The sequence below is a fragment of the Lissotriton helveticus genome, chromosome 11 (assembly GCF_964261635.1).
Source record: "Lissotriton helveticus chromosome 11, aLisHel1.1, whole genome shotgun sequence".
NCBI classification, from domain to species: domain Eukaryota; kingdom Metazoa; phylum Chordata; class Amphibia; order Caudata; family Salamandridae; genus Lissotriton; species Lissotriton helveticus.
This window is the reverse complement of record NC_136072.1, coordinates 304,926,526-304,938,901: the sequence shown is the minus strand read 5'-3', so window position 1 is coordinate 304,938,901 and position 12,376 is coordinate 304,926,526.

Genomic DNA, 12,376 nt, shown 5'->3' with positions numbered 1-12,376 from the left:
TTGAGCTGTTGATTTTCACAATAAAACAGACTCCATAGTATAGATCTGGTAACCCTTTATATAAATCAAAACTTTTTGTATTGCTTATATTAAATGTACTAACAGTGGACTTTTCCATCTGCAGATTATACTGAATGACCAGCAGTGGCAGTGTTTCACAGCAGAGTTTCTCTGACTTGCCGAGACTGAAGCAAAAAAAAAAAGGAAGTCTTCTGGCATAGTGCATCATTTTACCAATTTACGTGGTAAGTAAAACGCCCAATCATTTTTTTGGGCATTAAAAAGATGTTCATAGCAACGGAATGTCCTCACTACTTTATAGTGGAAACCTGTGCCTGAATATCATTTCTGTCAAGAAAGAAGTAATATGGATCACATTATGTTGGTCATGATAGTTAATAAAAGACTGACTGACTCGAACTCTACTAAAACCTGCTTTAGATCCTGGTGATAGCAATGTTCCATTCGAGGAAATTGCTGCCTTTGAGGCTGAAATGCACCATCTCACGTATGAAAAATAGTGTTACATTCTCACGGTAGGAAGCTCATTTAACCTCTTCTCCTGCACTCTGTATGTTGGGCTCTGATACTCAAGATGGATTTTTGTTAAGGATAATCTGTCTTTGTACCCCCATCCCACTTTCAAAAAGGACACAGAGCTTTGACTGTTTCAGATTCCTTTACCATTCCCCCTCCTACGTGGCTGGCAGTCATGAATACGGATAGTAACCTACTGCATAACTTCTGATATCTCATCCTCCTGTGTGGTCAGCTTCCACAAGGACAATTGGTCCAGGGGGGCCTGACATCATAAAGCTAAAGCAAGAAGTTGTCTGACATGTGGTGCCATTCTGTTGCCTAGCAGTCTGACATCATAAAGCTAAAGCAAGATGCTTTCTGACATGAGAGCCACTCTGTTGCCTAACAAAGAGTAGGATACATTTATCTTGGTAATGATATGAGTTGCAGGGTAGACAGGATGCCCAACTGAAAGTGTTGATGGTAAGATGAAAGAAATTAGGACTTTATTTAGACTTCTATATTTGTATGAACGCAAGTTTGAGCATAAGAGTCTCAACTTCACTCTTGCTGAACTGGTAGGATTTGGCTAAAGAGAAGATGGAAATGATGCTATTCATAGTTTCTATCATTCCCGTTAACTGTAGCATAACCCTTCCTCTCTCAACTTATCAGCTGGCTTAATTGCTACTGGTGTACCATATCCTAAAACTAAAGAAGTGAGAATGGTGCGCTGCCACTTGGCTGGCAAAAAGATCTATGTCCTAATGTACGTGCTACAATTGTTTAGAGAGTTTTAGCAAATGAGTCAAGGGAATGCAGAGAAGTATGGGAGGTTATAAACACAAATTGAGATTTGATTTTTTTATTGAGCTGTTGATTTTCACAATAAAACAGACTCCATAGTATAGATCTGGTAACCCTTTATATAAATCAAAACTTTTTGTATTGCTTATATTAAATGTACTAACAGTGGACTTTTCCATCTGCAGATTATACTGAATGACCAGCAGTGGCAGTGTTTCACAGCAGAGTTTCTCTGACTTGCCGAGACTGAAGCAAAAAAAAAAGGAAGTCTTCTGGCATAGTGCATCATTTTACCAATTTACGTGGTAAGTAAAACGCCCAATCATTCTTTTGGGCATTAAAAAGATGTTCATAGCAACGGAATGTCCTCACTACTTTATAGTGGAAACCTGTGCCTGAATATCATTTCTGTCAAGAAAGAAGTAATATGGATCACATTATGTTGGTCATGATAGTTAATAAAAGACTGACTGACTCGAACTCTACTAAAACCTGCTTTAGATCCTGGTGATAGCAATGTTCCATTCGAGGAAATTGCTGCCTTTGAGGCTGAAATGCACCATCTCACGTATGAAAAATAGTGTTACATTCTCACGGTAGGAAGCTCATTTAACCTCTTCTCCTGCACTCTGTATGTTGGGCTCTGATACTCAAGATGGATTTTTGTTAAGGATAATCTGTCTTTGTACCCCCATCCCACTTTCAAAAAGGACACAGAGCTTTGACTGTTTCAGATTCCTTTACCATTCCCCCTCCTACGTGGCTGGCAGTCATGAATACGGATAGTAACCTACTGCATAACTTCTGATATCTCATCCTCCTGTGTGGTCAGCTTCCACAAGGACAATTGGTCCAGGGGGGCCTGACATCATAAAGCTAAAGCAAGAAGTTGTCTGACATGTGGTGCCATTCTGTTGCCTAGCAGTCTGACATCATAAAGCTAAAGCAAGATGCTTTCTGACATGAGAGCCACTCTGTTGCCTAACAAAGAGTAGGATACATTTATCTTGGTAATGATATGAGTTGCAGGGTAGACAGGATGCCCAACTGAAAGTGTTGATGGTAAGATGAAAGAAATTAGGACTTTATTTAGACTTCTATATTTGTATGAACGCAAGTTTGAGCATAAGAGTCTCAACTTCACTCTTGCTGAACTGGTAGGATTTGACTAAAGAGAAGATGGAAATGATGCTATTCATAGTTTCTATCATTCCCGTTAACTGTAGCATAACCCTTCCTCTCTCAACTTATCAGCTGGCTTAATTGCTACTGGTGTACCATATCCTAAAACTAAAGAAGTGAGAATGGTGCGCTGCCACTTGGCTGGCAAAAAGATCTATGTCCTAATGTACGTGCTACAATTGTTTAGAGAGTTTTAGCAAATGAGTCAAGGGAATGCAGAGAAGTATGGGAGGTTATAAACACAAATTGAGATTTGATTTTTTTATTGAGCTGTTGATTTTCACAATAAAACAGACTCCATAGTATAGATCTGGTAACCCTTTATATAAATCAAAACTTTTTGTATTGCTTATATTAAATGTACTAACAGTGGACTTTTCCATCTGCAGATTATACTGAATGACCAGCAGTGGCAGTGTTTCACAGCAGAGTTTCTCTGACTTGCCGAGACTGAAGCAAAAAAAAAAGGAAGTCTTCTGGCATAGTGCATCATTTTACCAATTTACGTGGTAAGTAAAACGCCCAATCATTCTTTTGGGCATTAAAAAGATGTTCATAGCAACGGAATGTCCTCACTACTTTATAGTGGAAACCTGTGCCTGAATATCATTTCTGTCAAGAAAGAAGTAATATGGATCACATTATGTTGGTCATGATAGTTAATAAAAGACTGACTGACTCGAACTCTACTAAAACCTGCTTTAGATCCTGGTGATAGCAATGTTCCATTCGAGGAAATTGCTGCCTTTGAGGCTGAAATGCACCATCTCACGTATGAAAAATAGTGTTACATTCTCACGGTAGGAAGCTCATTTAACCTCTTCTCCTGCACTCTGTATGTTGGGCTCTGATACTCAAGATGGATTTTTGTTAAGGATAATCTGTCTTTGTACCCCCATCCCACTTTCAAAAAGGACACAGAGCTTTGACTGTTTCAGATTCCTTTACCATTCCCCCTCTTACGTGGCTGGCAGTCATGAATACGGATAGTAACCTACTGCATAACTTCTGATATCTCATCCTCCTGTGTGGTCAGCTTCCACAAGGACAATTGGTCCAGGGGGGCCTGACATCATAAAGCTAAAGCAAGAAGTTGTCTGACATGTGGTGCCATTCTGTTGCCTAGCAGTCTGACATCATAAAGCTAAAGCAAGATGCTTTCTGACATGAGAGCCACTCTGTTGCCTAACAAAGAGTAGGATACATTTATCTTGGTAATGATATGAGTTGCAGGGTAGACAGGATGCCCAACTGAAAGTGTTGATGGTAAGATGAAAGAAATTAGGACTTTATTTAGACTTCTATATTTGTATGAACGCAAGTTTGAGCATAAGAGTCTCAACTTCACTCTTGCTGAACTGGTAGGATTTGGCTAAAGAGAAGATGGAAATGATGCTATTCATAGTTTCTATCATTCCCGTTAACTGTAGCATAACCCTTCCTCTCTCAACTTATCAGCTGGCTTAATTGCTACTGGTGTACCATATCCTAAAACTAAAGAAGTGAGAATGGTGCGCTGCCACTTGGCTGGCAAAAAGATCTATGTCCTAATGTACGTGCTACAATTGTTTAGAGAGTTTTAGCAAATGAGTCAAGGGAATGCAGAGAAGTATGGGAGGTTATAAACACAAATTGAGATTTGATTTTTTTATTGAGCTGTTGATTTTCACAATAAAACAGACTCCATAGTATAGATCTGGTAACCCTTTATATAAATCAAAACTTTTTGTATTGCTTATATTAAATGTACTAACAGTGGACTTTTCCATCTGCAGATTATACTGAATGACCAGCAGTGGCAGTGTTTCACAGCAGAGTTTCTCTGAATTGCCGAGACTGAAGCAAAAAAAAAAAGGAAGTCTTCTGGCATAGTGCATCATTTTACCAATTTACGTGGTAAGTAAAACGCCCAATCATTCTTTTGGGCATTAAAAAGATGTTCATAGCAACGGAATGTCCTCACTACTTTATAGTGGAAACCTGTGCCTGAATATCATTTCTGTCAAGAAAGAAGTAATATGGATCACATTATGTTGGTCATGATAGTTAATAAAAGACTGACTGACTCGAACTCTACTAAAACCTGCTTTAGATCCTGGTGATAGCAATGTTCCATTCGAGGAAATTGCTGCCTTTGAGGCTGAAATGCACCATCTCACGTATGAAAAATAGTGTTACATTCTCACGGTAGGAAGCTCATTTAACCTCTTCTCCTGCACTCTGTATGTTGGGCTCTGATACTCAAGATGGATTTTTGTTAAGGATAATCTGTCTTTGTACCCCCATCCCACTTTCAAAAAGGACACAGAGCTTTGACTGTTTCAGATTCCTTTACCATTCCCCCTCCTACGTGGCTGGCAGTCATGAATACGGATAGTAACCTACTGCATAACTTCTGATATCTCATCCTCCTGTGTGGTCAGCTTCCACAAGGACAATTGGTCCAGGGGGGCCTGACATCATAAAGCTAAAGCAAGAAGTTGTCTGACATGTGGTGCCATTCTGTTGCCTAGCAGTCTGACATCATAAAGCTAAAGCAAGATGCTTTCTGACATGAGAGCCACTCTGTTGCCTAACAAAGAGTAGGATACATTTATCTTGGTAATGATATGAGTTGCAGGGTAGACAGGATGCCCAACTGAAAGTGTTGATGGTAAGATGAAAGAAATTAGGACTTTATTTAGACTTCTATATTTGTATGAACGCAAGTTTGAGCATAAGAGTCTCAACTTCACTCTTGCTGAACTGGTAGGATTTGGCTAAAGAGAAGATGGAAATGATGCTATTCATAGTTTCTATCATTCCCGTTAACTGTAGCATAACCCTTCCTCTCTCAACTTATCAGCTGGCTTAATTGCTACTGGTGTACCATATCCTAAAACTAAAGAAGTGAGAATGGTGCGCTGCCACTTGGCTGGCAAAAAGATCTATGTCCTAATGTACGTGCTACAATTGTTTAGAGAGTTTTAGCAAATGAGTCAAGGGAATGCAGAGAAGTATGGGAGGTTATAAACACAAATTGAGATTTGATTTTTTTATTGAGCTGTTGATTTTCACAATAAAACAGACTCCATAGTATAGATCTGGTAACCCTTTATATAAATCAAAACTTTTTGTATTGCTTATATTAAATGTACTAACAGTGGACTTTTCCATCTGCAGATTATACTGAATGACCAGCAGTGGCAGTGTTTCACAGCAGAGTTTCTCTGACTTGCCGAGACTGAAGCAAAAAAAAAAAAAGGAAGTCTTCTGGCATAGTGCATCATTTTACCAATTTACGTGGTAAGTAAAACGCCCAATCATTCTTTTGGGCATTAAAAAGATGTTCATAGCAACGGAATGTCCTCACTACTTTATAGTGGAAACCTGTGCCTGAATATCATTTCTGTCAAGAAAGAAGTAATATGGATCACATTATGTTGGTCATGATAGTTAATAAAAGACTGACTGACTCGAACTCTACTAAAACCTGCTTTAGATCCTGGTGATAGCAATGTTCCATTCGAGGAAATTGCTGCCTTTGAGGCTGAAATGCACCATCTCACGTATGAAAAATAGTGTTACATTCTCACGGTAGGAAGCTCATTTAACCTCTTCTCCTGCACTCTGTATGTTGGGCTCTGATACTCAAGATGGATTTTTGTTAAGGATAATCTGTCTTTGTACCCCCATCCCACTTTCAAAAAGGACACAGAGCTTTGACTGTTTCAGATTCCTTTACCATTCCCCCTCTTACGTGGCTGGCAGTCATGAATACGGATAGTAACCTACTGCATAACTTCTGATATCTCATCCTCCTGTGTGGTCAGCTTCCACAAGGACAATTGGTCCAGGGGGGCCTGACATCATAAAGCTAAAGCAAGAAGTTGTCTGACATGTGGTGCCATTCTGTTGCCTAGCAGTCTGACATCATAAAGCTAAAGCAAGATGCTTTCTGACATGAGAGCCACTCTGTTGCCTAACAAAGAGTAGGATACATTTATCTTGGTAATGATATGAGTTGCAGGGTAGACAGGATGCCCAACTGAAAGTGTTGATGGTAAGATGAAAGAAATTAGGACTTTATTTAGACTTCTATATTTGTATGAACGCAAGTTTGAGCATAAGAGTCTCAACTTCACTCTTGCTGAACTGGTAGGATTTGGCTAAAGAGAAGATGGAAATGATGCTATTCATAGTTTCTATCATTCCCGTTAACTGTAGCATAACCCTTCCTCTCTCAACTTATCAGCTGGCTTAATTGCTACTGGTGTACCATATCCTAAAACTAAAGAAGTGAGAATGGTGCGCTGCCACTTGGCTGGCAAAAAGATCTATGTCCTAATGTACGTGCTACAATTGTTTAGAGAGTTTTAGCAAATGAGTCAAGGGAATGCAGAGAAGTATGGGAGGTTATAAACACAAATTGAGATTTGATTTTTTTATTGAGCTGTTGATTTTCACAATAAAACAGACTCCATAGTATAGATCTGGTAACCCTTTATATAAATCAAAACTTTTTGTATTGCTTATATTAAATGTACTAACAGTGGACTTTTCCATCTGCAGATTATACTGAATGACCAGCAGTGGCAGTGTTTCACAGCAGAGTTTCTCTGACTTGCCGAGACTGAAGCAAAAAAAAAAAAAGGAAGTCTTCTGGCATAGTGCATCATTTTACCAATTTACGTGGTAAGTAAAACGCCCAATCATTCTTTTGGGCATTAAAAAGATGTTCATAGCAACGGAATGTCCTCACTACTTTATAGTGGAAACCTGTGCCTGAATATCATTTCTGTCAAGAAAGAAGTAATATGGATCACATTATGTTGGTCATGATAGTTAATAAAAGACTGACTGACTCGAACTCTACTAAAACCTGCTTTAGATCCTGGTGATAGCAATGTTCCATTCGAGGAAATTGCTGCCTTTGAGGCTGAAATGCACCATCTCACGTATGAAAAATAGTGTTACATTCTCACGGTAGGAAGCTCATTTAACCTCTTCTCCTGCACTCTGTATGTTGGGCTCTGATACTCAAGATGGATTTTTGTTAAGGATAATCTGTCTTTGTACCCCCATCCCACTTTCAAAAAGGACACAGAGCTTTGACTGTTTCAGATTCCTTTACCATTCCCCCTCTTACGTGGCTGGCAGTCATGAATACGGATAGTAACCTACTGCATAACTTCTGATATCTCATCCTCCTGTGTGGTCAGCTTCCACAAGGACAATTGGTCCAGGGGGGCCTGACATCATAAAGCTAAAGCAAGAAGTTGTCTGACATGTGGTGCCATTCTGTTGCCTAGCAGTCTGACATCATAAAGCTAAAGCAAGATGCTTTCTGACATGAGAGCCACTCTGTTGCCTAACAAAGAGTAGGATACATTTATCTTGGTAATGATATGAGTTGCAGGGTAGACAGGATGCCCAACTGAAAGTGTTGATGGTAAGATGAAAGAAATTAGGACTTTATTTAGACTTCTATATTTGTATGAACGCAAGTTTGAGCATAAGAGTCTCAACTTCACTCTTGCTGAACTGGTAGGATTTGGCTAAAGAGAAGATGGAAATGATGCTATTCATAGTTTCTATCATTCCCGTTAACTGTAGCATAACCCTTCCTCTCTCAACTTATCAGCTGGCTTAATTGCTACTGGTGTACCATATCCTAAAACTAAAGAAGTGAGAATGGTGCGCTGCCACTTGGCTGGCAAAAAGATCTATGTCCTAATGTACGTGCTACAATTGTTTAGAGAGTTTTAGCAAATGAGTCAAGGGAATGCAGAGAAGTATGGGAGGTTATAAACACAAATTGAGATTTGATTTTTTTATTGAGCTGTTGATTTTCACAATAAAACAGACTCCATAGTATAGATCTGGTAACCCTTTATATAAATCAAAACTTTTTGTATTGCTTATAATAAATGTACTAACAGTGGACTTTTCCATCTGCAGATTATACTGAATGACCAGCAGTGGCAGTGTTTCACAGCAGAGTTTCTCTGAATTGCCGAGACTGAAGCAAAAAAAAAAAAGGAAGTCTTCTGGCATAGTGCATCATTTTACCAATTTACGTGGTAAGTAAAACGCCCAATCATTCTTTTGGGCATTAAAAAGATGTTCATAGCAACGGAATGTCCTCACTACTTTATAGTGGAAACCTGTGCCTGAATATCATTTCTGTCAAGAAAGAAGTAATATGGATCACATTATGTTGGTCATGATAGTTAATAAAAGACTGACTGACTCGAACTCTACTAAAACCTGCTTTAGATCCTGGTGATAGCAATGTTCCATTCGAGGAAATTGCTGCCTTTGAGGCTGAAATGCACCATCTCACGTATGAAAAATAGTGTTACATTCTCACGGTAGGAAGCTCATTTAACCTCTTCTCCTGCACTCTGTATGTTGGGCTCTGATACTCAAGATGGATTTTTGTTAAGGATAATCTGTCTTTGTACCCCCATCCCACTTTCAAAAAGGACACAGAGCTTTGACTGTTTCAGATTCCTTTACCATTCCCCCTCCTACGTGGCTGGCAGTCATGAATACGGATAGTAACCTACTGCATAACTTCTGATATCTCATCCTCCTGTGTGGTCAGCTTCCACAAGGACAATTGGTCCAGGGGGGCCTGACATCATAAAGCTAAAGCAAGAAGTTGTCTGACATGTGGTGCCATTCTGTTGCCTAGCAGTCTGACATCATAAAGCTAAAGCAAGATGCTTTCTGACATGAGAGCCACTCTGTTGCCTAACAAAGAGTAGGATACATTTATCTTGGTAATGATATGAGTTGCAGGGTAGACAGGATGCCCAACTGAAAGTGTTTATGGTAAGATGAAAGAAATTAGGACTTTATTTAGACTTCTATATTTGTATGAACGCAAGTTTGAGCATAAGAGTCTCAACTTCACTCTTGCTGAACTGGTAGGATTTGGCTAAAGAGAAGATGGAAATGATGCTATTCATAGTTTCTATCATTCCCGTTAACTGTAGCATAACCCTTCCTCTCAACTTATCAGCTGGCTTAATTGCTACTGGTGTACCATATCCTAAAACTAAAGAAGTGAGAATGGTGCGCTGCCACTTGGCTGGCAAAAAGATCTATGTCCTAATGTACGTGCTACAATTGTTTAGAGAGTTTTAGCAAATGAGTCAAGGGAATGCAGAGAAGTATGGGAGGTTATAAACACAAATTGAGATTTGATTTTTTTATTGAGCTGTTGATTTTCACAATAAAACAGACTCCATAGTATAGATCTGGTAACCCTTTATATAAATCAAAACTTTTTGTATTGCTTATAATAAATGTACTAACAGTGGACTTTTCCATCTGCAGATTATACTGAATGACCAGCAGTGGCAGTGTTTCACAGCAGAGTTTCTCTGAATTGCCGAGACTGAAGCAAAAAAAAAAAAGGAAGTCTTCTGGCATAGTGCATCATTTTACCAATTTACGTGGTAAGTAAAACGCCCAATCATTCTTTTGGGCATTAAAAAGATGTTCATAGCAACGGAATGTCCTCACTACTTTATAGTGGAAACCTGTGCCTGAATATCATTTCTGTCAAGAAAGAAGTAATATGGATCACATTATGTTGGTCATGATAGTTAATAAAAGACTGACTGACTCGAACTCTACTAAAACCTGCTTTAGATCCTGGTGATAGCAATGTTCCATTCGAGGAAATTGCTGCCTTTGAGGCTGAAATGCACCATCTCACGTATGAAAAATAGTGTTACATTCTCACGGTAGGAAGCTCATTTAACCTCTTCTCCTGCACTCTGTATGTTGGGCTCTGATACTCAAGATGGATTTTTGTTAAGGATAATCTGTCTTTGTACCCCCATCCCACTTTCAAAAAGGACACAGAGCTTTGACTGTTTCAGATTCCTTTACCATTCCCCCTCCTACGTGGCTGGCAGTCATGAATACGGATAGTAACCTACTGCATAACTTCTGATATCTCATCCTCCTGTGTGGTCAGCTTCCACAAGGACAATTGGTCCAGGGGGGCCTGACATCATAAAGCTAAAGCAAGAAGTTGTCTGACATGTGGTGCCATTCTGTTGCCTAGCAGTCTGACATCATAAAGCTAAAGCAAGATGCTTTCTGACATGAGAGCCACTCTGTTGCCTAACAAAGAGTAGGATACATTTATCTTGGTAATGATATGAGTTGCCGGGTAGACAGGATGCCCAACTGAAAGTGTTGATGGTAAGATGAAAGAAATTAGGACTTTATTTAGACTTCTATATTTGTATGAACGCAAGTTTGAGCATAAGAGTCTCAACTTCACTCTTGCTGAACTGGTAGGATTTGGCTAAAGAGAAGATGGAAATGATGCTATTCATAGTTTCTATCATTCCCGTTAACTGTAGCATAACCCTTCCTCTCTCAACTTATCAGCTGGCTTAATTGCTACTGGTGTACCATATCCTAAAACTAAAGAAGTGAGAATGGTGCGCTGCCACTTGGCTGGCAAAAAGATCTATGTCCTAATGTACGTGCTACAATTGTTTAGAGAGTTTTAGCAAATGAGTCAAGGGAATGCAGAGAAGTATGGGAGGTTATAAACACAAATTGAGATTTGATTTTTTTATTGAGCTGTTGATTTTCACAATAAAACAGACTCCATAGTATAGATCTGGTAACCCTTTATATAAATCAAAACTTTTTGTATTGCTTATAATAAATGTACTAACAGTGGACTTTTCCATCTGCAGATTATACTGAATGACCAGCAGTGGCAGTGTTTCACAGCAGAGTTTCTCTGAATTGCCGAGACTGAAGCAAAAAAAAAAAAGGAAGTCTTCTGGCATAGTGCATCATTTTACCAATTTACGTGGTAAGTAAAACGCCCAATCATTCTTTTGGGCATTAAAAAGATGTTCATAGCAACGGAATGTCCTCACTACTTTATAGTGGAAACCTGTGCCTGAATATCATTTCTGTCAAGAAAGAAGTAATATGGATCACATTATGTTGGTCATGATAGTTAATAAAAGACTGACTGACTCGAACTCTACTAAAACCTGCTTTAGATCCTGGTGATAGCAATGTTCCATTCGAGGAAATTGCTGCCTTTGAGGCTGAAATGCACCATCTCACGTATGAAAAATAGTGTTACATTCTCACGGTAGGAAGCTCATTTAACCTCTTCTCCTGCACTCTGTATGTTGGGCTCTGATACTCAAGATGGATTTTTGTTAAGGATAATCTGTCTTTGTACCCCCATCCCACTTTCAAAAAGGACACAGAGCTTTGACTGTTTCAGATTCCTTTACCATTCCCCCTCCTACGTGGCTGGCAGTCATGAATACGGATAGTAACCTACTGCATAACTTCTGATATCTCATCCTCCTGTGTGGTCAGCTTCCACAAGGACAATTGGTCCAGGGGGGCCTGACATCATAAAGCTAAAGCAAGAAGTTGTCTGACATGTGGTGCCATTCTGTTGCCTAGCAGTCTGACATCATAAAGCTAAAGCAAGATGCTTTCTGACATGAGAGCCACTCTGTTGCCTAACAAAGAGTAGGATACATTTATCTTGGTAATGATATGAGTTGCCGGGTAGACAGGATGCCCAACTGAAAGTGTTGATGGTAAGATGAAAGAAATTAGGACTTTATTTAGACTTCTATATTTGTATGAACGCAAGTTTGAGCATAAGAGTCTCAACTTCACTCTTGCTGAACTGGTAGGATTTGGCTAAAGAGAAGATGGAAATGATGCTATTCATAGTTTCTATCATTCCCGTTAACTGTAGCATAACCCTTCCTCTCAACTTATCAGCTGGCTTAATTGCTACTGGTGTACCATATCCTAAAACTAAAGAAGTGAGAATGGTGCGCTGCCACTTGGCTGGCAAAAAGATCTA